This window comes from Mesoplodon bidens (genome assembly GCF_964165515.1).
Source record: "Mesoplodon bidens genome assembly, chromosome: 10".
NCBI classification, from domain to species: Eukaryota; Metazoa; Chordata; class Mammalia; order Artiodactyla; family Ziphiidae; genus Mesoplodon; species Mesoplodon bidens.
In genome coordinates this window covers 19,373,993-19,400,467 of record NC_138172.1, presented here as the reverse complement: position 1 = coordinate 19,400,467, position 26,475 = coordinate 19,373,993, and the positions used below count along the sequence as shown (strand labels likewise).

The 26,475-nt window shown below is 45.0% G+C and overlaps 1 protein-coding gene across 7 annotated transcripts in view; it reads right to left on the bottom strand.

The window, feature by feature from the left end:
- FOXP1 (forkhead box P1) overlaps positions 1 to 25,493 on the bottom strand; it is a 596,443-nt gene extending 570,950 nt beyond the window's left edge. For 4 of the 7 annotated variants that reach the window (XM_081246283.1, XM_081246287.1, XM_081246284.1 and 1 more), the window contains exons 1-2: positions 25,044 to 25,487; positions 22,972 to 23,117 (exon numbers count right to left, since the gene is read on the bottom strand). The gene's annotated coding sequence lies outside the window, so the exon portion shown is untranslated. Of the gene's footprint in view, positions 1 to 22,971; positions 23,118 to 25,043 lie in introns of all 7 variants that reach the window. The other 3 variants (XM_081246288.1, XM_081246289.1, XM_081246281.1) reach the window with 2 other exon arrangements.
- Between the last annotated feature and the right edge of the window lie 982 nt (positions 25,494 to 26,475).

Sequence of the window (26,475 nt, the reverse complement as noted above, 5' to 3'; positions counted from 1 at the left end):
TGTATTTTGTTCATACAAATGGAAAAAAGATTAGGTTTAAATATACTAAAGATATTAATATAAACTCTTTTTTTTTTAGAAACATGTATCACTGGATCTCAATCTAAAATGGTATTTTTATATTTATACAACTGATTTGTTTATATCCTGTGCATTTTTTAAGATTTATTTTTTATTGAGGTACCATTCGTTTATATGATTATGTAAGTTTCCTGTGTACAAAATTATATTTCTGTATACCCTAATGTGAGCTCACCACCAAAAATTTAGTTTCCATCTGTCACCATACCGCTGATCCCCTTTACCCAGTTTACCCTCTTGCCTGCCCCCTCCCTCCCTAGCCTTCTGGCAACAACTACTCTACTCTCTGTATCTAAGTGTTGATTTTTGTTTCATTTGATTATTTTGGTCTTTTCATTTGTTTTTTTATATTCCACATATGTGTGAAATCATACAGTATGTGTTTTTCCATCTGACTTATTTCACGGAGCATAATACCCTCAAGGTCCACCCATGCTGTTGCCAACGGCAAGATTTCATCTTTTTTACAGCTGAGTAGTATTCATAAACATATATACACATACCACATCTTCTTGATCCATTCATCCATTGATAGGCACTAGGTTGTTTCTATATCTTGGCTATTTAAACTCTTTTCTTATGGGTGAGGGCTATACCAGGCAGCTTCATAAAATCACAATTCTCCAAGTTGGGCATATCACAAGAATACCTTTCTGAACATGTAATTGGAGAATTACTAGCTTATTACCACATGGATGGGAGAGGAAAAACTGGAATTCGTAAGATGTATGTCTGGGGGAAAAATAACTAAATGCTGGCACGTCTCCGTATTACCTTCCACCTCTGAAAGAGTCAACTTATAACTTTCCCTGAAAAACATCTGATTATTAAAAAAAAAAGCAAAAAGTCCATTATGTCCCCAAATCATTGTGCACAGCCCAACAGATCAACCCCACACTTACAGTTCTTAAAGCTATGCAAAAAGCTGTGAACCAAAAGCTAAGGAAACAAAGAAGAAATCCTTCTGCTTGGCTTATTCTGCTGTAAGACACACAGTAGGGAGGCAGCTCTGAGGCTGACCACTCACGTTCAACTGCCCATCCCACCTCCATGGAAGAGTGAGAAGAGGATGAGAAGGTTCTAGTGCCAACCCTGCTTCTCACTTTCTGCTCAAGTTCTTTATTCATGAAGAAAAGGTACAGATAACCAAGATACCTTCAGTTTTATATGAAAAATTAGGAAAGAATGGCTTTGCCCATGCTACTCCTTTAGCCTGAAATGTCTGTTTCCCATTCCCACAGCATCTCCTTAGAAACCTGTATGCTCTTAGCCAAAGCAGTCTTGGCATTGCCAACTAGATTTTCACTCTCCATTTCCATCTTCCTCCTGAAGGCGATCTTCACGTGATTCAGACATGCACCCTTCTCCCACAGAACCCAGGAGCCCCAAGGAACGCTGGCCCCACCCTTACCCAGAGGGGGGCATGAGTGATGACCATGAGTGGTTTAGAAGCCTAGGCTAAAGGCAATAAAGGAATAACATCTGTCTGGTTATGGGAATGGGCAACTCCACCTAAGACAGCACGTAGGAAGTCTGCTGGGAGGCTGCTTAGAAGGCAGTTTCTCACTCGCGAAAGATGGTACCCGGACCAGACAGCCTCTCTCTTCCTCTGGATATTGTGGCAGTCAGGACTTGCTACAGCCATCTTGCCTCCAAGGTAATGACAGGGAATCACTGAGAACTAAATCACTGGATTCAGCTAGGCCTAAAGGCTACCCTACCTCTGAACTTCCAGTTAAATGAGCTAATGCTTCCCCTTACCGTTGGAGCCAGAATGACTAAGGATTTCTGTCATGTGTGAATGCACACTTCCTAACTTGTAGAATGGACAATTCTCCAAGCAAACATCATTTCTTATTCTTCCATCAACAGAACCTTGGTTTTCCCTTTGGGAATCACACCTCACCCACTCTCAGTTCCCATGGTCTAGGAGGGACTGACCCCTCCCCACTCTAAGGTCCAGATTAGGCAGTGAAGCAAATATGGCCATTCAGAACACTGGGTCTAACTGATTGGAAGGCTGTTACATTAACCTACTGGGCCAGTGAGGGACCTTATGTAAGCCTCCTGCTAGAACCATGGGGAAAGAAAAACTCCTGTTCTGTTGGACATGCTTACAGGGTAGAATATAAGCCTAGGTCTGCTGGTAGCCATCTTCCCCAAAAGAGAAATGAGATGGCTAAGAATAAAGGAATCAATGGGAGAGCAAGGACAAGAGATGGAAAGAGACAGCCACCTCTGTGACAACATTGTTTTAGCACCTGGATCCATCTGTACCTGAAGCTAATCACCACCAGACTTTTCAGTTACACAGGCCACTAAATAATCTTCTGTTTCTTAAAGTCTGAGATAATCTTCTGCTCCAAGTCCTCCCATACCTTGTCACCAAATAGCCACCGTCACCGTGCACTGTGACCGTAAAGTCTGACTCCCCCATACACAGCGAGCTTCTGCAATAAATATCATGCTTTTCATCCTTTACCTTCCATACCTAGAGAAGAACCTGGCTCTTACCACCGCGTATGGTACTTGAAGCAAATCGTTAAAATCCACCCAGCTTCATTTTCCTATTTTCAAAAACAAGATGGTTAATCACAAAGATAGGAAAAGACAAGTGCTGGGGAGAATGTGGAGAAACCGGAAGCCCCATACATTGCCAGTGGGAACGTAAAGTGGTGCAGCTGCTTTTAGAAACAGTTCGGCAGCTCCTCAAAAGGTTAAGCAGAAAAGGTACGATGGGGGCTTCCCTGGTGGCGCAGTGGTTGAGGGTCCGCCTGCCGATGCAGGGGACACGGGTTCGTGCCCCGGTCCTGGAAGATCCCACGTGCCGCGGAGCGGCTGGGCCCGTGAGCCATGGCCGCTGAGCCTGTGCGTCCGGAGCCTGTGCTCCACAATGGGAGAGGCCACAGCAGTGAGAGGCCCGCGTACCGCAAAAAAAAAAAAAAAAAAAAAAAAAGCATTACAACTGTACCTGCACACAGTAAGCATTTTGCATGCTCTGGCATTTGCTGACTAGCCCCTTACACGTGGTCCCAGACACACTCAAGGCAAATCAAATTCTATTCCATGAAAGTCATCATCATCAAGCACCAGTGTGTACCTTGTGAAGTATTTTCATTCACTACCCCTCTAACTTAGGAAATTACAAAGATGTATTCCCACATCAGTTTCACTTTTTCTTTCTCCTGGAGGGTGGAGAAAGAAAGAATGAAAATGCAAATAAGTTAAGGCAAGTAGCAAGCAAGTTCTTTTCATCCTCCACTTGCAAAGCCAACGCCCTATACCCAACTGCTACAAACTATTTCCCTGTGTCTCCATCCGAGACGAAAAGGAAAAAGGGCCAAATGTTCAGGCCTGATGATAGGAGTTTGGGTTTAAAACCAAGACTGTCCAACCAAGTCTCAGTTTTGGGTGTCTGCCCCCAGGCTGTCAAGAGATGAAAGGATGTGAAACAGTTCTTCGTGAGTCCTCTCAATGGTTGTTTCTGCTTGGATAGGAAGGAGTAATAATAATCAATACGGGCATAATCAAGGCAACCACAGTAGCTCCTATGACGTACGGAGGGCTCCCCATCTTCTAGACTCTCCGCCCTGTTCCAAGCGAATTACACGCATTAACTTATCTAAGTCTCACCACTAGCTTTATGTGGTAGGTACTCTCATACCATTTTGTGGGTAAAAAAAACTGAACCACAGAAATGTTAATAACTTGTCCAAGGTCACATGGCTGATAAGTGCCCGTCTGGGGATGTGAACCAGCCTGACTCAGTGTCCACTGTATTCCACGTTGGGTTATTCGATTCTCGACTAGGCACAATGAAACTGCTGCTTCCAAGCATTAGAAGAATAGGGGCTCGTATTATCTTTCTTTTGTGGAAGGTTTAGGACGTGCTAGACATTGGTGTCATGTGAATTATCACCGCAACATCCCTAACTGGTTCATATTATCACCATCGAACCATTTTACAGAAGTGCAAACTGAGGGTAAGAAACCTACCCAAGATCACCAAACACTAAGAGACCACACTGAGACTCGATCTGGTTCTGCCTGGTTCAGAGACGATGCACATCAGTATGGGAATAATTTGTTTTTTCTGTTGGTGGACTTGGGTCTTCCTCAAACAGGAAGTTGAACAATGGCCTGGGGCCCCACAGATGTGTGATGCGGCCCTCCAGAACACACTCCTTTATCTTTAATTCTCCTTTTATCGGTACTTCCCTCCCAACCAAGTAGTCCCCCTGCCCCAGCCCCAATCCCATCCCTTCCTTTAGGAGCAAAGGGAAGAGAAGAATTGTGGCTCTGGCAGATGCCTTTATCTGGAAAATATGGGATGTGAGCAGAGTGAGGCTGGGGAAGTGAATGAAGCAGACAGGCTGGCCGTGCGAGAAAAGGTGGGAACAAACCAGAGAGGGAGGGTGTGTGTGTGTGTGTGTGTGTGTGTGTGTGTGTGTGTGACTGTGGCCAAAGAGTGGCTGTGAAGAATCAAGCTAAACAAGAAGAAATAAAGTTGTGGCCCAGTGGAGGACGGGGGCAGAGCTCTAAAGGCTCCAGCTGTTCCATGGAACTAGAGAAATCATTTGAGATGCCCCCTTACCGAAAGCAGGAAACGGATGGGCATCTTACGCATAGTACCTGGCGACCCGCTTCTGGGTTCAACAAAGAAATACATGTGGGGTAGCTCCTCCAGAACAGTGGGCCATGCTGGGCAAATTTTATACAATTCCATGCATGTCCAAGGGCGCATTACATGCAAAGATGATCATGTGGCCAAAGACAAAGAGAGAGACCTTCCCGGCCACACAGGCAAGGCAGCCATGGTCTCTCCCTAAACCCTCCAGGACAAAGAACCAAATTAAACCTTAAAGACAACACTTTCTTTAGATATAACCATTGGGCTACCCAAATACTTAAACATTTGAAAAGCTTTGTATTCTAGCCATGGGTCTTCAACTTTCAAGTTCTTCTACATGTCAGAACATGGAGCAATATGCAATGTTGTCTCAAACTCAGAGTAGACTTTTAAACTACAGATACATAGTGCCAGTTCATTTATGAAAGATACCTTCCCTGCTCTCAAGGGGTACAGCCTCAAAGATAATGTGAAGTGCCAACAGACAAAAGGCAACTGCAAGCCTGGGCCTCTGGACAAGTGAAGCGGTGTTGAACACCATCTCTGAGAACGAGGGCTTTCCTCTCTCTCACCCTTCCTAAGGAGCCAGGCAAGTCGGTGCCAAACTGCCGTATGACTTCACTCTCCGTAATCCCCACGGCACGTGGAATACTCACAGCATGCCAGATTATCAGTAAGGTGATAACACTTGTATATTACACCTGCCTGGCACAATTTGAATGAGGCTCCCTTGGGCCGCCTAAGGTTTCGCTTCCTGTTTTCTGCACCTGCACCAATTTCGGAAGCAAATAAAAACACCAGACAAAACCATATTTTAGGAGCTTATTCAAAAGCCAAGCGATCAAACCAATGCAATCAACACAAACTCCAAAACACACCAACAAGCTGATTAACCTGAGGTTCAGACTCACTCCACGTAGGCGAAGTATGCCTCCTTCGGGTTTCTGTGATCTTTGCAAAGTTCCACATCTTGTATCCATCTTAGCTATTTAATGTGACTTTTGACCAATAGGTAGAAAAATCACAATCCTAAGAGCTAGCGTGCGTACAGCTCCTTCCTTTACTTATCAGGCACCATGCATCACATTCTACATGGATTATCTCATTAATCCACAGAACAAACGGATGAGGTAATTTCTATTATTACATCCTCTTATACACACACACATATTTATGAAAGATGAAGGCAAATTAGAAAGGTTAATAGGCTTTAAGTCACCCAACAAGTGTTAAAAAGCCTCTTTAAACCAAAGTCCGCTAAACTCCAGAGTCCCTGCCCTTAACCACCAAGCCACAGTATGACCGATACCCATACGGCTTTGATCGGGATTTGGATATACCCTTAACTAGAGCCACATGCCTAGTCAGTGTCCTTAGAATTAATGAAACTCTTTATCACTAGAGTTAAATGGCTTTTGCAGAGGTGTTTTTCTTCTGTTTTGTTTTCTCACATTTATAAGTGGGGATTTATATTTCAGTGAACAGACCAACAATCCTTTTGGACAGCTAGTTCCGTGCCATTTTGGGAGGATGGACGCTGAAAACAGGCAAGGAAAGAAATCAAATCATCCACCAAGGGGTTAGGGGCTGTGGACATCAATGTCTTTGTCACTCTGTCCCTGATGGAGCATTAGGGGTAAAAACAGGATAAGAAATGACAGCTTCCTGGACTTCAGACTGCCATTCAACATCACTCCAAAGGCAGCATTCCCCGGAGAGGCCAAGAATACAGCAGGCATTAAAGCAATTCCCTATCAGCACCTTTTTAACAGGACCTTACTATTAAGATATTTTCTTCTGTTTTTTACCAATTCATTGTGTAAAATTCACTGTGTAAAACAGTCCCCACCAAATACATCTATTTGGGGCGGGCAGGGGGAGTTGTGTGCCCACAAGAAGCTAAACAGACTCAATAAGAAATTCAAATCAAGAATTGTTCAAGACGACACCTGCCTTCTGGCCTAATGGAAAAATCAATCTGTCAGGTTTTAATTAAGTGCTCAGGCTAGAAAGAAAAGGCGGCTGCTTATACTTGGTATACTACCTAGTGGAGTGTCCATAGTCAAAATGCGACCGAAAGCCCTATTTGTTATGGGAATGGTAACTATGTGTATAGATGACTCATCTGCTTCTGGGCGGCCATATATTTAGTAAATAAAAGGTGGAACTAGATGAATCCCATAAGCTTGTTGACAAAGACCTCTGTGAATAATGACAGAGTCTAAATGATGCTGTGTTAGAACATCTAACTGAGAATGTGCACAAATAAGCTGGGGAGACAGGGGATCAGGAAGTGATGCTTTCTCACCCAGTAGTAATGTCGGGTCAAGAAAACAACAAGTGAGGAATATGTAAATCAACGAGTGAATGTGTGAATGAATGAATGAGTAAATGGAGGAATCCATGTGTTAATTCCATGATGTTCAGTAAAATAACTTACTTCTCCACTGTATGTTACACAGTCACTAAGAGATACACAAACACGCACGTCCCTCATCCACCACGATGGAGGCGGTTAAAAGTTCGGACCAAGCCCATCTGCATACAGGTGTGGCTGAACGAATAGGAAACAGCTCTGCTAACGTGGTTCACGACCACCGCGGGGAATTAGTTGGCAAATGTGCGATTCCCCCCTTCCCAACCTCGTAGCGCACAGCTAGCTCATGCTCCAGCCACCCTGGCAGAGGTAGAGAAATAGAGACATCGAAAAGGGTGCGTGGATTACAAGTTAATAACTGGTCTGCATGTAGTGAGCTGTCCTGAGCAGCTCTGTCGTTCCCCTAGGAACTAAACACCAGACACCTTGCCAGGGAAAAATAATACAGACAGACTACGTAAACACATTCAAATCCCAAACCTGACTATAAAACCCTTGTGTAGTCTAACGTTTGACCCAACGAAAGTATCATTTCCAGTCCCTTTAGTGTGAAAATCAAGGTTGCTGAGAAAATTCAACAGGCAATCTGGGAAATAGCCAGATAGGAAGGCTCTGATGTCCACAGCCTCGGACTGTCAGGGGAGCAGAAGCCAGACAGGGGATCACTCACAGGAACCTATTTTCCCTTCCCTTCCTCCTTCCCTACCAGAGCTGCAGGTGGGGAAGCTGATGTTCTTCTCTATGGAAGGAAAAAAAGGCCTAGGCCCTCAAATGCTTCTGAAAGAGCAGCCGTTTTTTTTTTTATTGGAGTATAGTTGATTCATAATGTTGTGTTAGTTTCAGGTATACAGCAAAGTGAATCAGTTATACATACACATATATCCAGTCTTTTTTTTTTTAAGATTCTTTTCCCATATAGGCCATTACAGAGTACTGAGTAGGACCCCTGTGCTATACAGCAGGTCCTTATTCGTTACCTATGTTACATATAATAGTGTGTATATGTCCATCCCAAGCTCCCAATGTATCCCTCCCCTCCTTATCCCCTGGTAACCATAAGTTTGTTTTCTACATCCGTGACTCAGAAAAGACAAATATCATATGATATCGCTTATATGTGGAATCTAAAAAGAAAAGGGTACAAATGAACTTATTTACAAAACGTAAGTAGAGTCAAAGAGCAACCTCTCGAAGGCGGGGTACAGACACTGGTGCCACCCTGCTTCCGGCAACCTTTGGCTTCCTAGGAAGGCCACAGAGACATGGAGAGTCCCTCCCCCAGCCTGGCCCCCTGGGGGCTCCAAACAAACTCATCATACCCCTCCCCAGAAAAACACGTGCAGGCCTTCTCCCTGGGCTCCCAGAAACGGCCCCTGTGTCAGCTCAAACATCCTCCCAGCATTCACAGCCTTCTCAAACCGTCGTGTGCCATTGTGTCAGGAAGAGCTATTGTGCCTGACAGAAGAGGGCAGGACAGCAGAGGCCGGTGGGGAGAGAAACGTGGGGAATGCTGGAGGGAAGCAAGAAAGCGTGGGAGGGGAAGTGTTTAAATCTTCCCAACTTTTGTTATCATACCTTTTAAATGAGGGAGTGAACTGCCAAGACCAGGTTCTAAAAAACCACAAATTTAGATAACAGGAATCACTCTTATTAATAATAAACCATCACCAAAAATCCAAGTGTTTATGACCAGCCAAAAGCTCTGTTACGTGCTCTGCACACATCTGCTGATTTATGCCTCCTGTTGGTCCAAACCCCAGCACCGTCACTGCCACTAACACACACCGAGTCCCAAAGACTCAGTCACTCGCTCAGGACACCGAAGCTACCAAGGGGCAGGGGATCTGTGCGAATTTCAGGAGAGAACAAACACCACTTGGCCCAAGGTAGAACACTCCAGAGTCATCCCATTAGGTTGAAATTCTACAACTTGGTACAGCAGGAAAAAAAAAAAATCCCTTCTTTTTTTCAAACCCTGTTGAACCACCTTAGAGAAGTGCATTTAATCTTCATCAGTAAGGATGTCCTGACCATCCGAAGCAGAAGTACAACAGGCCACAAAATGAATTTTGCATTTCGTGTGGCTTGAGCCAATCACATCTCCATGACATAGGGCCTGGTTCACTGCGGTTCCTGAAGGCAATCAACCCATGCACCTCCAGACAGAATCTGCTTGTTTAATAATTAACACTTTAGGGCTTCCCTGGTGGCACAGCGGTTAAGAATCTGCCTGCCAATGCAGGGCACACGGGTTCGAGCCCTGGTCCAGGAAGATCCCGCATGCCGTGGGAGCAACTAAGCCTGTGCGCCACAACTACTAAGCCTGCACTCTAGAGCCCACGAGCTACAACTACTGAAGCCCGCATGCCACAGCTACTTATGCCCACGTGCCACAACTACTGAGCCCACGTGCCACAACTACTGAAGCCTGTGCCTCTAGAGCCCGTGCTCTGCAACAAAGAGAAGCCACCACAATGAGAAGCCCGTGCGCCGCAACGAAGAGTAGACCCTGCTCACTGCAACTAGAGAAGGCCCGTGTGCAGCAACAATGACCCAACGCAGCCAAAATTAAATAAATAAAATAAATAAATTTTTAAAAAATTAACAAGAGCAAAAACTCTTTTCTGAGGCTGCCTTGAGATTTTAGGTCCAGCAGACCTCTCCCAGGATGAAGCCAAGGGCAGGTGACAACGAAAAGCAATGAAGGTGACAGGGAGCAAAGGTACAATCAAAGCATCAAGACACTGGGAGGAGGGCTAGAGAAGAAAAAGACAAAGAAGGAAAAGAACAGCATGAACAGGACTGGCTTCCCTCACAGGACCTTGCAAAATGCCTGCAGAGAACACCTCGTGCACAGGATGACCAATATTTTGCACTCAATGGATCTTACAACCCAGGAAGAGGAATGTGCTTTCACAGGGATTTGCAACCCAATCTGGGTTCAGTAATAGAGAGAAAGCCAAGATCGCTGAGTGAGCAGCATAGGAGGGGCTGAGCGTGCCACGTCTGTCCCAGCCCTGTCCTCTTGTCTTGCAGGAGAGGAAACCTTGGTACAAAAACGCAAAGCCCTTCAAGACAGTGTATGAATCCCAAGCAGGGCCAGCTTCATGGGGGTGTGACCTGTGCAGTCACACAGGGCCCCGTGCTCTGAAGGGCCCCAACTTGGTTTAATGTTTTGCTGTCACCATCTTGAAATTCTTAATATTTCACAGTATTTCACAAGGAACCCCCCCACCCCGCATTTTAATTTTGCACCAGGCCCACAAATCCCATAGCTGGTCCACTCTCACTTTTAGTTTGATGTTTGAATTTTCAAAAGTTTTACAAGACTTGGATTTTACTTCTACTTTTTTACAGATAACGTGCTTCACAGGCTATTTACACTCTAGGTAACCTGGCTTGGTTGTCACAGATTCTCAAAAGTTGATATTTAATACATACAGCAAGCGTGTCTTCACCTCACACCTAATCCATGCTCCAAGCTGCAAACCAAAATGTGCTTAGTACGACCATCAGAGCCTGTGGAAAAGGAAAGATGTCACTAGTGGGTTTCATGGGGAAATAATGGGACCCAGGCACTTCTAACCTTGAAGGATTGAGAAAATCTGAACCACTCACTAAAACTCAATTCCAGATCCTCAACCTTATCTTATTTCGTTCATAATATAAACCTCCCGAACATGTACACACGCAAGTGTATACACACACGGGTATAACACGTGTATCCAGAGAAAAAGCTTACAGCTCCAGAGGCCTGTATGTACCCCTGGTCTCATATATGTTACAAACATCAGAGACACAGGTTGGTCCTGATGGTGCTGTCCTCCAGAAAATGGGGTTTCTTTGCAGAGGAAGAAAATATAAATGCATGCACTGGAAGACCAAGTACAGGTACACCTCAAAGACATTTCAGGATCAGTTCCAGACCACCAAAGTAAAGCGCATATCACAATAAAGCAAATCACACAAATTTTTCAGTTTCCCAGTGCATATCAAAGTGATGTCTACACTAGACTGTAGTCCAGTGTGCAATTGCACTCATGGTGTTGTACATTCTATGAGTTTGGACAAATGTATAATGACATGCATCCACTATCATGGTATCATACAGAGTATTTTCACTACCCTAAAAATCCTCTGAGCTCTGCCTATTTGTCTCTCCCTCCCCCCACCCTGCAACCACTGATCTCTGCATTATCTCCACAGCTTTGCCTTTTCCAGAATATCATGTAATTTGGATCATACAGTATATGGCCCTTTCAGATTGGCTTCTTTCACTTAGTAATATGCATTTAAGGTCCCTCCATGTTTTTTTGTGGCTTAACTGCTCATTTCTTTTTAGTGCTGAATAACATTCCATTGTCTGGATGGACCATAGTTAGTATTTATCCATTCACGTACTGAAGGACACCTTGGCTGCTTCCAAGTTTTGGCAATTATGAACAAAGCTGGTATAAATGTTCACGTGCAGGTTTCTGAGTGGACATTAAGATTTTAACTGCTCTGAATAAACACTAAGGATCCAGGATTGCTGGATCGCCTGGTTAAGAGTAAGCTTGGCTTTATAAGAAACCACCAAACGGTCTTCTAAAGTGACTTACTATTTTGCATTCCCACCAGCAATGAATGAGAGTTTATTTTTTAAAACATTGTTTCTGAGGTATTCATTCTAAGACTCGCCCCAACCCAATGACTAAGGATCTTTCACATGGCACCATGGAAGTTCAAGGGAAACATTCCATCCTTTTAAGCCGCTACTCAGCCCCCTAACACACGGTCCATGGTCAGGTTCCTTGGGATTTCCCCATTCCAAAGGCGAAGCTCTCCAGTGAGCCAGGCTCTGTGACCACCCATGATCTGAATTACGCACAGGTGTTTGAAAATACAGAGGGATCCAGCATAATTAAGAGCATTAAGCAATCATCTCAGCTCAAGGAGGCAGCTGAAGAAAAAAAGAACAGAGTTTGGGCACCACTTTGGGAAATACATTCCACAGCCTTTCACCAAGTTGAAATCTTGGCTTTGGACACACCTAAAAATGAGCCTGACCTGATCTGAGCTTCCAGTGGACATCTGCCAGATCACAAAAGTTGACCCAATTGGCCTGCCTTCCCACCGAAACGGCCGCCGCTGGAATGGCAGATGGTATGGCTGGTAAGACCCAACCAAGGATGGACAGGACTGTGGAAAGGAAAATGGCAGAACACAGCTGGTCAAGCCAGGATGGGGGTCTCTGCTATTAAGAGAACCGTTTTTACACTGCGTTTTCAAAAAATAACATCACAGCGGCCTTTGATCTGATTTTCTTCTTTTATAGACTTCCATCACCCTTTCTTTACGTCCTATAAAACATAGCTAATTACTCGTTTATTTTCTCTCTTATCACTTGGTACTGCTGTACAGTAGTAAAAGGACTGCTGACTCTACCCAGGGAAGCACGTCTTTTAGGGAGAAGTGCATTAGAAATCCCTTTGCAACAAAGGAGGCGGCGCCAGTGTTTTCCCCCAAGGTTTCAGGAACCTGGAAAAAGATGCTAAGTTACAAGGATGACTTCTCCTTAAATAAACCGTTACCAAGTATAACTTTATTTGTTATGAGAAACTCAAAAAATTTTTTAAATTAAAGCCATTGTTTAATGGGCAACACTGACTCTAATGGGCCCTGCTTAACACACACCCGTCTTTTAAAAAGAGCTTTGTCCAAACATTTCCCCTTTGTTATATTTTTCTCCCTTCTTGAGGGAAACACTATCTACCTTTACACTCATTTTGTTTAACATCCCCAGTCATTTATGCTATTTACGGAGTACCTGATATTCCTAATAAAATGTCAGTACAAATATCCAAGTTGCCTAGGAGGAGAAAAAAAAAAAGTTTTCCCACCCTTCCCTGGCTGGTCAAGGTAAACAATTCTATGGCCCGAGTCAGTCAGCCAGGCTGACACAAATGCCTTTCATCTTTCCTCTGAAATTACAAAAGATGATCGTTTTACTCAGCCATAAGCCTAACTAAATCGATACTCTGTACACATCAGAATTAAATATGTTCTCTCTGCTCAAAATGAACAGTGTATTATTTATCACTAAATTTAATGACCAAAAAAACCTGGTAACTCTCTCCGATTATACCACTGATTTCATCTAGTTCCGCATCATCGATTCTTTTGGTCATTAGCATAATCACAGAGCACCAGCTCCGGCTTAGGCAGCAAGTTTGATAACAGAGCTGAAAGGAGACACACACTATTTTAAAAACATGTTCCGATTTTCATCTAAGTATATCTTTATTTATGTGGCTTTCTTACCATAAAGATGCCAGTCCTTGAAAATATGCAGAAATCACTTTCTACTCTGAAGAACAAGGTGCTTATATCATAACAAGAATACAGAAGTATAAAGTGCCTGTTAATTAAACATCGCTTTTTAACTTGCTACCCTGCATATGTAACTGTGAAGTTCTAAACCAAGTCTTTAAAATTAGAATGAGAAAATGGCTAGGATCCTTCAAATGAATGCCTCGTCTGTCTTGTTTTGTTTTTTCCTCCTTCAGTGTAAGAGATCAGCCACTTGATTTATTATTTTTTTGAAAACAAATTCCCTGGTAAATGTGTGACTTTAAAGTTTTTCCCTCCCCCCACAAAACAAAACAAATGAACGAACAAAAAAACACTGGTAAATGAGCATATTATGAAGATGTGGCCAGGACTGACAGTTTCACATCCATCCTACATTTTCAATGTACAGGACTGCAGAACGCTGCTGGGTTTTAAATTCAAGCGTGAAGAGCTTGCCTTGAATTAATATGCAGCACTTTAAAAGGTTCACACGGAAAAATGAATAAACTACAGCCACGTGCATTCATATGAATGAATTTTACTAATGGTACTGAACAAAAAAAACCAAGTTACTAAAGAACACATATAGGAGGATAGCATCAAAACACATCTTGAACACGCAAAAGAAGACCCTATATTTGGGGGAATACAATCATATGTATTAAAAGTATAATGAAAGCCATGGGGTGGAAAACAGCCAGCTGAGAGCAGAGGTCACCTCCAGGGTAGAAGGATTGGGCTAAGATATGCCAGGAGCCTCTTCAACCTGGATCAGAAATACATTCTTTCTGAAGCTGAGCAGCAGGTACATGGGGGCCCATTGAATTATTCTCTGAATTACACTTTTTTGGTGTCTTACACATTTCATAACAAAAATCGAAAGCTGTAAGTGCATAGTTTTAAGAGAAATTGCTTTGTAAATATCTGCCAGATTTTCTTCCTCAAAAGTCTCTCTCAACTCACAGATCAAAGTGCTTGAGGCCAAGGCATCGCATTTTATTCAACAATTGGGGCACTTGTTACAATACCAAAACCCCCATATAAAATCCATTTGCACCATTTTCAAAAGTCTCACAACTACCTTGAAGAACTTTCCCACCTCAGTATTCTGCCAGGGAAAAGTCCTCTCTGACACAGAGATGATTTCTGTAGCTAGTAAAAGCCACTGTCCTGCTTCCTAACTGAAATAAACAAAAACAAACACAGAAACGACATCTCTCTTTAAGTATCTTTTTAATTTTGAGTTGACGCAAATACACACACAGGAAGAATAAGCTAGAATCACAACTTATGTATTATCTGGGGACAAAGGGGTCTAAGGTAAATGTTTTGCCAGATGGGGAGTTGATTCCTCCCCCCCCGCGCACACACCCTATCCACAACGCCATCCCCATCCCAAAATATTTAAACCTTGTGCTGCTGTTGCCTTAAGGACAGTAAGACAAAAGGGAGAAGCATCCCCAGTCAGCAGTGAGGATGACTTGCTCCTACAAGTATAAGAATTTGTTGTAAGCTTACCCAAGTTAGGACAGCGCGTTTACTGTCAACAGGCCATCATACTGCAACAAAAGCCATTATTTAGAAAATAAGATGAACACATTTAAGTGACTGAACCCTTCCCTAAGCCCAGAGAAGGCATGCAAAACAGCGGGTCTGCAACAACACGCCTGACGAAGCCCCTAAGAGAAAACCCCAGATTGAACCATTTTCCACTGTAATAGACTATCTTCTCCAAAATTATTGACAGTTGGATGTGGACAGCGATATTCTCTAAAGAGGTCCCACCCAACCCCCCCTTCTCAAGGTTCAACTAACTTTCTTCCAAATAATTAAATGCAGCAAACTTTCTATTAGAAAATTTCTGTAATACGTCACTAGAAAGGGTCGTCATTGATTCCCTAATGATAAATCAGTTAATTACTTAACATCTTTTCAACAAACAAGGCAGAGTGATTTAACATCACACTGTAGATTTCATCCACTGCTGACAGTTATAGTAAGACCATGCAGCCTCGACGATGCACTTTCTAGTTTTTCAACCAGTCCCGTTTTTCATCTTTTATAGAAAACCTCCATGCAAAGTTAGGGACACACTAGTTTTAAAACTTGGCCCATCAGAGGTTGTTTTTTAAGCCCTTCAGGCTCTGAACAGAAATAACAGAACTTTGTATTACAGGGATATTCCAAATGCCACCCAAACCCAGAGCCCAAGCAACTGTGAAGTTCGAGACATAGAAACAATTGCCAACTTTTTGGTTATCTATTAAAATGAAGCCACACCCAAAGTCAAGTGGCAATTTTTTATGTTTTACTTTAGGTGAGGGCATTTTGGACCAACACTTTATTGCTGGGTAACTTCAAAAGGTATATTACTAATACAGATGAAAAACATCTATACAACTTTTATTTAAATAACTCTTTTGATCTTAGTGGAGAGATCTTTAGCTGAAGCCCTGAATAGTTAAACAAGCCTCCTTAGCATTTTATCTTCCTTTATCTCATAATCTTGGAGGATGCATTTGTCTTAGGATTCTGCTTGCTTTATTTGTGTGGCATCCTTGGTGAGGCTACTTCCATCAATATTCCTGCAGGCCCCATCACCATACAATGAGAGAGAATTTCCCAAGATGCCTAGGAAAATCAACGTACTTAGGCCAGCAGGGTTAATCTAATGGGTAAACAGGTCAGATTTTTAAATTAAGATGAAATACTTGGAGAAAAAAAAAATTCCAGCAAGCCATCTGACACTAATTGGTAGCTACAACATGACAACGCCCACTGGAAACATGGAGGCAAGCGAGGCATAATTTGAAAAGAAATGTCTGGTACTTGGTGAGAACGACCGATGTGCCACATTGTTTCTACCACTCACCTGAACTGTGAGGCTCTTGTTCTGCCTCTATTTCTCTAAGTATCTAATGTTTCTTTTGGTGCTTGAGTCTGGCAAGGGAACCCATATTCCTTTCTTAGGTTTCATGAAGTCCAAAGTTAAACCCTTAAGAAGAGTTATAAGATTCCTCCAATGCTGATCTTTGAGGAGTCCAGTTCTCCCACTTTGGTGGGCATCAGAATCACACGGGGAGCTACTCAGAAATGCAAAGGCTGCCCCCACCCCCGATATGGCACATCCAGGCACACTGCGACTACGTCTGTGTTTGGAATGACAGCTCTGCGGCGATTCCAATCCTCGGGCATACTTAAAAACCACCAGCTTTGATTCTTAATAGAAATCCAAACACATTAAAAAGAACACAGGTCTCAAGATAAAACAAAAAATTAGTCGGTAAAATCCAAGTGAAGATAAAGATTTCAGTTCCACAATCTTTAGGAGCAGAAATCACTTGGTCCATGGGTCTCTGTTTAGTGTGCATCAGAATTACCCCAGGGGAGATCTGTGAACAATGCACATTCGCACGTCTGTCTGCAAAAGTTCTCATCGAAGGATCTGTGTTTTAACACATCGCCCCTAACATGTACACACGCACAGACACACAATGACCTGGAAGCAGGTGAGCATGGGAACTCGCTTTGAAACATGTTGAACTCGGACCAACAACAGCCCTCTTCCACTTCGCATAGGAGTATCCGCCTCCACCTCTGTGCTTACCTGTCCCCAGGAGAGGAAGCCTCCAGCTCCTCTGATGGGGCATCACCAACTCAGGGGAGAGGCTCTGGGACAGGAGAAACTCATGCCAAACTCACATCACTCCCTCCCCCCAGGAGCTGCAGTCACTGTCCTGAGAGCACCAAGAACGTCTTTAAAAGTCTGAGTAACTACATAGCCCCGGTGCCCTTAGATCCTTAAGCTCGAAGAACATATCTTAAACACTCCCGCTAATTCGAAGACAAGGAACCAGGAGCAAGAAAAGTCACATTATGATTCAACTGCAGAGCCAGGAGGGAGAAAAGGAAACCTCATAAATTCTGCTTCTGAGGTGATGCTAGGACTGTTATTCAGTGTCCTAGCCAATAAAGCTGATCACAGAATTAGCTAAAACCAGAGAATCTGGCAAACTGTGAATGTCCACGTGAATGACTACTAATAAGTAAGTCTGTATCCAAAAATAAAATTCAGGAAAACATCTCTGTCCCATCCTAAGTGAGTATCTTCTATTTAATACAAACAGGGACCCAATAATGTCAGGTTCAGGTCCACTTTTCTCCCCTGAGCAAATTGTCCTCTAACATGCTAGCCCCAGATATTTTCAAACTGTTGAAATAAAACAGAATGACATGAGCTTTCTAATCAGTGATTCCTCCATTTCAGCTTTGTGTCTGAATTAGCAGCAGTTAGAGGAAATAAACCCATCTGAGAGGGGTCCTGAGTAGCGAGAACTAAACAGTAAACAGAACACTTGAACACAATTTTGCATGTGTTCATGCTCCTTTATTTAAAAAAAAAAAAAAAAAAAGAACCTATTTTATTGAAAATGTGATTTGGAAAGAAAGTGCAATTAGCTTTGCACAGGCCCTGCCGAGATGTTCCTGAACACACCAGACATATGTAAATATTTCGTGATATCAGTTCCAATTGAGTAGACCTGTCAAGATATTTACAGGGCTTGACAGTATTTCTGTCTTTAATTAAATTTTTGTCCAGATATTCTAATGTAATTTAAATAGATTATTAGTTGTCAGGATCTAATATAAATTTTGTTTACGATTTAGTTACTTTAAGTACTCAGATTGAAGAAACTAATTTAACCCCACACGTGAGCAGCTTCAAGCGTCAAGACCACTAAAAAGCTTCCACTGCCCTTTGCACTCTTCCAATAGTCTTAAATTACTACAACTTAACGGCAAATATCGAGGCACAAAATGGAGCCCCTCCCCCACTTTTTTAAAAGCAAATAGCTTGGGGAGGGTCATACGGAAAAACCCATCTATATGCATGTTCAAGTTCCAGATTCTTTGTTTCAGGCAGCCAGTTCTCCCAGTGGCTGGCTTGGTAGGAAATGTTTTTCTCACTTTCGATCTCATAAAATCACTACCAAACACCTGTTGTACACAAGGCAGGGCATGTATCAAAAACTGGTGTCAGGGGATTTCAAAAAGAAACACAAGTCTTGCAGAGACATCCTCCAGCTAATTCGGTCAAGAGATTTTCATGACTGGGTAAAACAGTACGAGGAAAGGGATGCAGCTTCTGGCACAACCTTCTTGTGAATGGGAGCTGACTTCTAAATAAGGCCCGAAAAATGCCTTAGCCCCAACTGACTGTAATTAATAAAAGTAATATATTAAAGAAACAAAGAACACTGTCAAATTGTCTTCCCTGACTGCCATGCGCTTTACCCCACTGTACTTCCTCTTTGCAGAATACCAGCCTTGGCAGCCATTATTGCAAGAACATTATCTATGGGATGCAAAACCAAAGCACTTCTTGAAATCAAACGTTCCTCACAACATTTATTTTTAGGTTGGCAGCACAAGCCAAATCTGCTTAATTTCCATTAACCACATCGTCACATGCACATCAAAATAAACTATGTGGGTCCCAGGGGGAAAAAAAAAAACAAGTGTCATGCATAAGATACCCCATATTTGGTCAGGTTTCCCTGTTTCAGGAATTTGTCTCATCTCATGGCCCTCTGACGTTCTAGCTTTCGGAACCTCTACCCTTAATTCAGCCAAGCACCAAGGAAGAGAAAGATTTTTAAAAATCAGTTTAAGATGGTTCCTTGGACGGCACACGTATGGCAAAGTGACTCACAGACCAGTGTAACAAGGCACAGGGAAGATCATTTAGAAATCACACCAGCCCAACTTACTTGGCTTGCTGGCTTGATTAACACACTCAGTGTTTGATCACCTGGTGGGATTACTACCATCAGCTAAAGAAAAAAAAAAAAAATCCCCTACAAATAGTAAGAGTCCATGTTGGCTGGTGTATAAAGTTCACCTGTCTATTCAGCAGATGACTCTCTTAAGGTTCTTTTCTTTAGAAGACAAACCCCTACTTGCTGGAGACCTTTATATACTCTAGGTCCAAAAAAAATACTTAAAAAAAAAGAACAATACTGCTGGCTTAGCAAAAATGACATTTACTGTGACAGAATTCTATAAAAGGAGTATGACACCTAACAGGATAAGAAAGGAAAAGAAAAAGCCCCAAGCAAAAAAATTTCTTTGAGAAACAAAAATACCACCTGTGCAAATCTAGCTATGCTCTGGAAGCCCCTTTTCAGCCATAGAGAACCAGCTCCTGCTCGGTGCCTTGAAGTTGCAATTAAATTGTAGTAATTTAAGATTATCGGGAGAGCAAAGGGCAGTAGGAGCTCTTTGGAGGGCTTGCCTCCCCACTTAATGCTCTTCAGTCAGGGGTTAAATGAGTTTCTTTAATGTAAGTACCTTAAAGTAACTGAATCATAAACAAAATTTATACTATTTTCTGACAGCCTGCAATCTATTTAAATTTTATTAATGGGTACCTAAGCTTATTTTTAAAAGACAGAATCCTTGCAATGCCCAGTAAATATTCTTGGCATCCCCACCGAAAAGTAATCGGTACTTCATAATACCTGAATTGAACACACACGCGTTTGCGGGATGCAGCCTCTTTACAAGATAACATTTCAAAAGTGAGTTTGCATCTTAAGTAAAACCTGAAAACCAAATCAACAGCAAGATTGGCTGCAAAGAGGAAGCTGGGTTCAAAATAAGTTGTCACATCGGCTCTACACTCCCTTCTCTTCCTTTATGTTGGCATTGGACGTGGGGGGTATATATATATTTGTTGAGGAAATATCACAATTCTTCTGTTAATTTAAACAACTGCTGAGAACAGACCTATCCTTCAGTAGAGCCTCCGAATGCAAAGGCCGGGGCTAGAGTCTTAAGAGAAGCAAGGAAGCAAGGAAAAACTGAGTAACAGAAAACCATGCCCAGGCTCAACATTAACCCAGTTAACTTTTGTTATTGTTGGTACAAATGATTTAACTAGAAAGTATTTACAGCTTTTTAAAAAACATTACATATTGCAGAAAATTGCCTAATAGCATCCATGTGTATGTTTAACTCACATTGTTTAATGATACAATAAAAGGTATATCCAATAAAAGCTACCGACTTTGAAACATGTTGGGCACTCTGGTTATGAAACTCTGACTTAAAAAAAACACAAAGTGCTTACTATGTGATTGACATTTGTTCGTTACAAATGCAATCCTTCAATGACAATTATTTTTATTCTTCTCTGTGTTTAGTTGTCCTTTTTCCTACTTTGTTCTAACTTAATTTGAAATGACATCTAATTTGGGGATAGTTTATAGCTTAAAAAAAAGTGTTACACAGTTTATACTCCAGTATTTAAATATAAACACAAAATCTTTCACAGGTCTCCAGCAATACAACCCCCTTAATTTGAGGCAGTTAATTTGAAAAGCTGATGTTTCTTTCATTATACTTTGATAAACCTGTGAAAACAAAATGCTAAAGTAATTACTGTTACTACTCCCTTTAAAAATGTAAAGCAGTTAAATTTTCCTAGACAACAAGCAAGGACAAGTTACAGAGAACTTGAATAAAAGTAGCAACGTGGTCATGCTGAATGTCAATCTAAAAAAAGAGGTTATGTCTAATCTGGAGAATGCTCCCTCTCGCCTTTTTAAATTCCAAGAGTGGGCTGACACAAAACTTCATCACCAGGGATTTTTTTTTTTTTTTTTAAGCTTCACATCAGATTTCAACCCTCACATACAAAACCTTGGCTTCCCTGACAAGGCAGATCTTCTAAACTTGATGTGAGAAAACGTTATCTAACTCTAGTGTAGGAGTCTAATGTTGGTAAAAAAGAATTCCACTGCACAGTTCTGGGTAGCAAGACAACCTCCGGAAGACTTACTATCCTTTTAATGCCCTTTTGGGTACATTCTCTTCATAAATAAGAATGCATTATAAAAATAACTTGTTTAGCTACTCAGCATCTATAAGGAACTCAAATGCTGCCTGGAGAGGGGCTGAATATTTCCTTCCAAGCAAGCCTCTGCTTGCACAACAAAGATCAGCATTTGCAATGGTCCATTTCTGCATTAGTGAATATATAGCTTTGCTGCTTGATCGAATAGTCCAGGGTTCTCCGTGTAGAGCTCCTGACAACAACCCAGCAGCAGTTCTGTTTGATCTCTCCTGCTTCCTTAATTTGGGTTGTCAAGGTTCAGCAGTTGGAGGCTGTTTACTTTACTTTTCCAAAAAAAAAACCCTGATTTTTTTTTCTCCCTCTCATACAATGACTAATCCAAAGACTAAGGGGGGGTGAAGTGGGGTGCAGCCAGTGACAAGATGTTAAACCTTTTTTCCCCCCTTTGCATTGAGATTTTAGCTGACACCGTTTGAATGGAACTAGTTGAGTTCCTTTTAATATTTTTAATACTCTTTGATTATGAGACCTCTCAGAGATGCAAAAGACTCATTCCTGACCTCTGAAACTGTGAGCCCAATTTTCTTTTCCTGGCCTTAAAGAGATGGGTATTTTCACTTGGAGAATCAAAACTCTAGTGGAATTCTCAAAAAGATTCAATACATTTCTCTCTGGAATCAAAAATAATAGGAACTCCTGTGTCTCAATTATACAGGATAACCCTTGGTAGGAAACACCTGAACTCTTACCGTTTTTTCTCTTCAAATTCTAGTTAAGACATCCCTCCCTAAATTGATTCTCACTGTGGAAAAAACGAGGGGAAGGGAGATGAAAGATAGAAATTTGGAAATATTCTTCAATGTATTTTCAGCAGGAGAAAAATTTCTTAACTATCCCTCAGGTTTTCTCAACTCAGCTATTGTGCCAGCCCTAAATCCTGAAGCCTACGGACAACCAAAGGTAAAGTGCAGACGGTTTCAATGTGTAGACTCCTTTCAGGGGGAATACAGAATGGCCCTCCAACATTCCTGTCTAAAGAGCAGTAACAAAAAGGGAAACTCGAACTTGGAAAATACCTGTGACCGGACATGAGCAACACCAGCCCCTCATAAACGGGCTGGAAAAGCTCAAATGCAACCAAATGAAATGTTTATATTAATTCCATTATTCCGCCCAAGCCTCACAGCTGAGGGCTGGGGGGTAGGGGGCGGGGCTCAGAGGAAGAAAATAAGTTTCATTTCGGGTTTTCTGGTCTAGCAAAAGGAAAAGGAATTAAGACAAACGTGTAGGATGAGCCCAGACTAAATCAATACACTTTGTAATCAGCCCGGCAAGGGTATTTGGACACAATGACTTGGAAATAATTAACAGTTAAAAAGGGGTGGGGGGGGAGTGGGGTGAGAAGGGGAGCGAGGGATGTCATCGTATTTTATCAGAGCACTTTACACTCCGTGCTAAACTTTGATCTCCAGATTTTCGGATTTCGGAAAGAAAAGAGGAAAAAAGGAGAAAGTCCAGTATTTCAAAGCACCTACCGGCTTGAGGATGGGCACATTTCCTGGCTCCGGCGCCAGATCGCTGCGCTCGCGCCGCCCATGCTGGGGCTTTGGGCGCAGAGAGCCCCCGGGTACAGCCCGAAGCTCTAGGGTATCACCGGCCCTTGCGCCCCCGCCCGCGGCCGCCTCGACTTACCCGCGGAGTCCGGGGAGGGAGTGGGAGTGCCGCCTTCACGCCCGCGGAGGAGGCGCCGGCAGCACCATGGTCCCCGGCGCCGCAGCCGCTGCCCCTTGCCCGCTTGGCTCGCCGCGCGCTATCCTCTTCTTGCAAACTTTCGGATTCTGCGGTCGACAAGAAACCGGGGCGACCCTCAGCAAATCTTCCCGGTGCAGGTTGGGGGGAACTGAGTGGGGCGGGATAAATGAGTAGCCTGGGGGGCCAAGACCGAGAGGGCGGCGGGCTCGAAGGACCCGCGAGCGCGCGTGGAGGGAAGAGAGGATGTGGCCCAGGGATTCCCTGCAAGGATCCCGAGACCGGGAAATCGGCCCGAGCCGAAGTCTCAGCACCTTCCCCGGAATCTTACAAAGTTGCAACAACAAAAAAGGAGGTGGGGGGGAGGAAAGGGGGAGGGGTGGAATAGGGATACGATCGCAGGCGCAAGGTTTGGAGTTACAACTGTTTATTTAGTCCTTATTCTCACAGGGGGCGGGAGCTGCGCCGCAATCGGGGGTGGGGGGGGGCGGGTTGCAGGCAGCGATTTCGAAGCAAACACTTGGGAGGGGGGCCTGAGACTTTGTTTCTGGGCGCGAAGCTCCCCGGCGCCCGCGTGTGTCACCGCCAGTCTCCGGGGACCAAGGCGGAGCTCACAACAGGTGGGGAGGGGGACTAGCCGAGGGCCAAAAAGAAGAAGGAATCAAAGTTTCCGAGCGCGGCCGTATCTGGGGAGGAGGGGGGCAGGAGGCGGAGGCGAGGGGAGGCGGAGGCAGCGAATGACCGCGACCCCGCGGCAACTGGCAAACTCCTCCGGCTCCCGGCGCCGCCACCGCGGTCCCCACCCGAAGCGCACACCCGCCCGGCTCGCCGGCTGGCTCAGCTGAATCCTCTCTGCGGGGCAGGAATGGAGCGCTGGGAGCCCCGGAGGAAAGCGGCGCGCAGCAGAGGAACGGAGAGCCATCGGCAGCCGGGACAGGGCCGAAGGGTCTCGGCGACTCACGCACGTCTCAGGACATATCGGGACTTGGGAAATCCCCCGTTCCCCAGGCTTAAGAGGGACGTATACCCCGAAAGTACGTGTGATGCAACGGAGAGGAATCCGGGCGCGGCGACTCCCCGCAGCGCACCCTGCTCCCACTCCCACCCGCCGAGCTGGCCACGGCGGCCTCGGATCCCTCGCGGGGAGGCTGGGTTCGCCGGGCCGAGCGCGCGAGGGGGTACGTGTCTAGCTGGAAGTGCGCGGGTGTGTGTGTGAGTTTTCTGGGCTCCGGGGTGCGGCACAGGAGTGCCCCCGCCGCCGTGTTCGGGGCACGGCGTGCGTGGCACCGGAGACGTCCCCAGCCGCGGGGCCTAGGGCGCAGACGTTCCCAGTCATTCCGCTGAGGCCCGCGGAGCAGCCCCGGGGCACCGAGGGGGAAAACACTCGTGGAGAGCCAAGGGAAAAAGTTTGCTCCAAGTCCAAACTTTGGGCTCCAGAGGCACCCGGCGCGCGCCCCCTCCCGCCGCAGACCTGACCCCGGGCCCCGCGCCCCGCGCCCGCCTGGCTTCTGGGCAGGCACCCCGACGCCGGACACCGAAAGTTGCGCCAGGCGGCCTGGGATTCTCGATTCCTCTCCCCGCTGCAACCGTGAAGAGCGCAGAGCGACGCGTGAAGGGGCTGAGGTGAAGGAGAGATCGCCTCCTCGCCGCTGCAGCCGCCGCAGCCCCCCCCCCACTCCATTTGACTTATGGAAATGCACCCAAGAGTGCGGGCGCCGCCGGAGTCCCCTCCACCGCCCCCCGCGCCAGTCCGCAACCCCCAGCCACCCGGGAGCCCGGTCCCCGACCCGGGGGAGAGAGAGGCTGCCTCTGGGGAGGGCTGGGGGAGATGCACGTGGAGCCCGGAGATGGGAAGAAGTTTTTTTTTTCCTTTTTTCTTTCTTTCTTTTTCTTTTCTTTTTTTTCTTTCTTTCTTTTTTTTTTTTTTTGTTGTTGTTGTTGTTTAAAGTGGTCGGAAACAAGGCAGGAGGCGGCTTGGGAAAAAGTGGAGCAGAAATGGAAAAATACAAACTCACCCGCTGCAAATGGTCTCTCGGTGCAAACTAAGGTGTTTTCAGGCCTTTCCCCGCGCGCGCCCACTCCCGCCCGCGCGCGCACCCCCGCGCACACACTCACTCGCGCATACACGCGCGCACACACACGCACTCCCGGGCGAGGGCCGGGCTGCCGCGAGTACAGCATGCAACCGCCACACAATAAATAACAATAGATTCCTCCGCTCCGGACTAGCTTTCCGGAGCCCAGCCAGCGCCAGCGGCGGCGGCGGCGGCAGAGGCGCGGACGACGTCGGGCCGGGGGCGCTACCCCTCCCGCCCCCTGGGCTGCGGCCGGGGCCCCTTCTCCATCTTACGCACCCCCAAGCCACCTCCGGAGCGCGAGCCGGCTCGACCCCCTTCCCCAAGCCACTCGGGAGCTGGCACCCACCCCCCCTCCCCCGGCCTCCCGGAACAAATAAATAAATAAGGCGCGCGAGAGGCCAACACGTCGCGGAGGGAGATGTTGTTATTTTTTGCTGTTGTGCGTCCCTGACGTCACATCCACCTGCTGGGTAAACAACAAGGCTCGCAGCAAAAAAAAAAAAAAAAAGAAAAAAGAAAGAAAAAGAAAAAAAATCGCAGTTGCCAAGGGGGTGGGGCGGGGATTGGGGGCAAGGGGAACAGGGAGGTGGGAGTGAGGGGTGTACAGGCTAGATGGGGACGAGGAGAAGGAGGCAGAGTCCCGCAGACCAGAGAGAGGAAGGCAACGCCAGAGCAGTCCCTGGCAGAAGAGGGATCAGGCAAGAAAGACCTGGAAAATGAGGGGCATGGGGGAGGGAGATTCCTCAGAAGATGGGGAAAGGGGCGCCCATTCAGACACCGGAAAAAAACGAGAGGGAGAGTGTTAACAACTAGGGACGAAGATAGGAATGCGATGGCTATTTGCTTGGTTTCTGAGCTAAAAATACAGAAGGAAGGGGAGAGGAAAGACAAGCATGTGAGTTTCCTCCAGTTAAAAGTGAAAGTGTTTTGCCATCAGTGACAGTTGAAGGAGGGGGAGGTAGGGTGGTGTTTTCAACCCCCTTTCTCCTTCTCTCCCGTCCTCCCTCGGTCTCTCCTCTTTCTTTCTGCACTTTGTCCAATGAAAGAAGGCGAGTTCGGGAGGTGAAAGTTCAACAGAAGGACAAACCCCTGTTTGCAAGAAATAGAAACCCGCCAGTGAGGGGTTTTTTTTCCCCCTGTATTTCTGAATCAGGAGAGTGTAATGTGGGACGCTTCCCCCCACTTCCTTGTCAGAGTCACTGCAGGAATGTGTAGTTAGATCCACTTTAGGCGAAAGTGGCTGCGTCGGGAGCTGTGTTCTTGCCATGGTTTCTCTTAGGAAAACGCCCAGGGGGCTAGCATGTCAATCAGTTGTTTAACACAAAATACCTGCTCTCCCAGAGATCAGTCACATGCAAAAAGCTTTGTC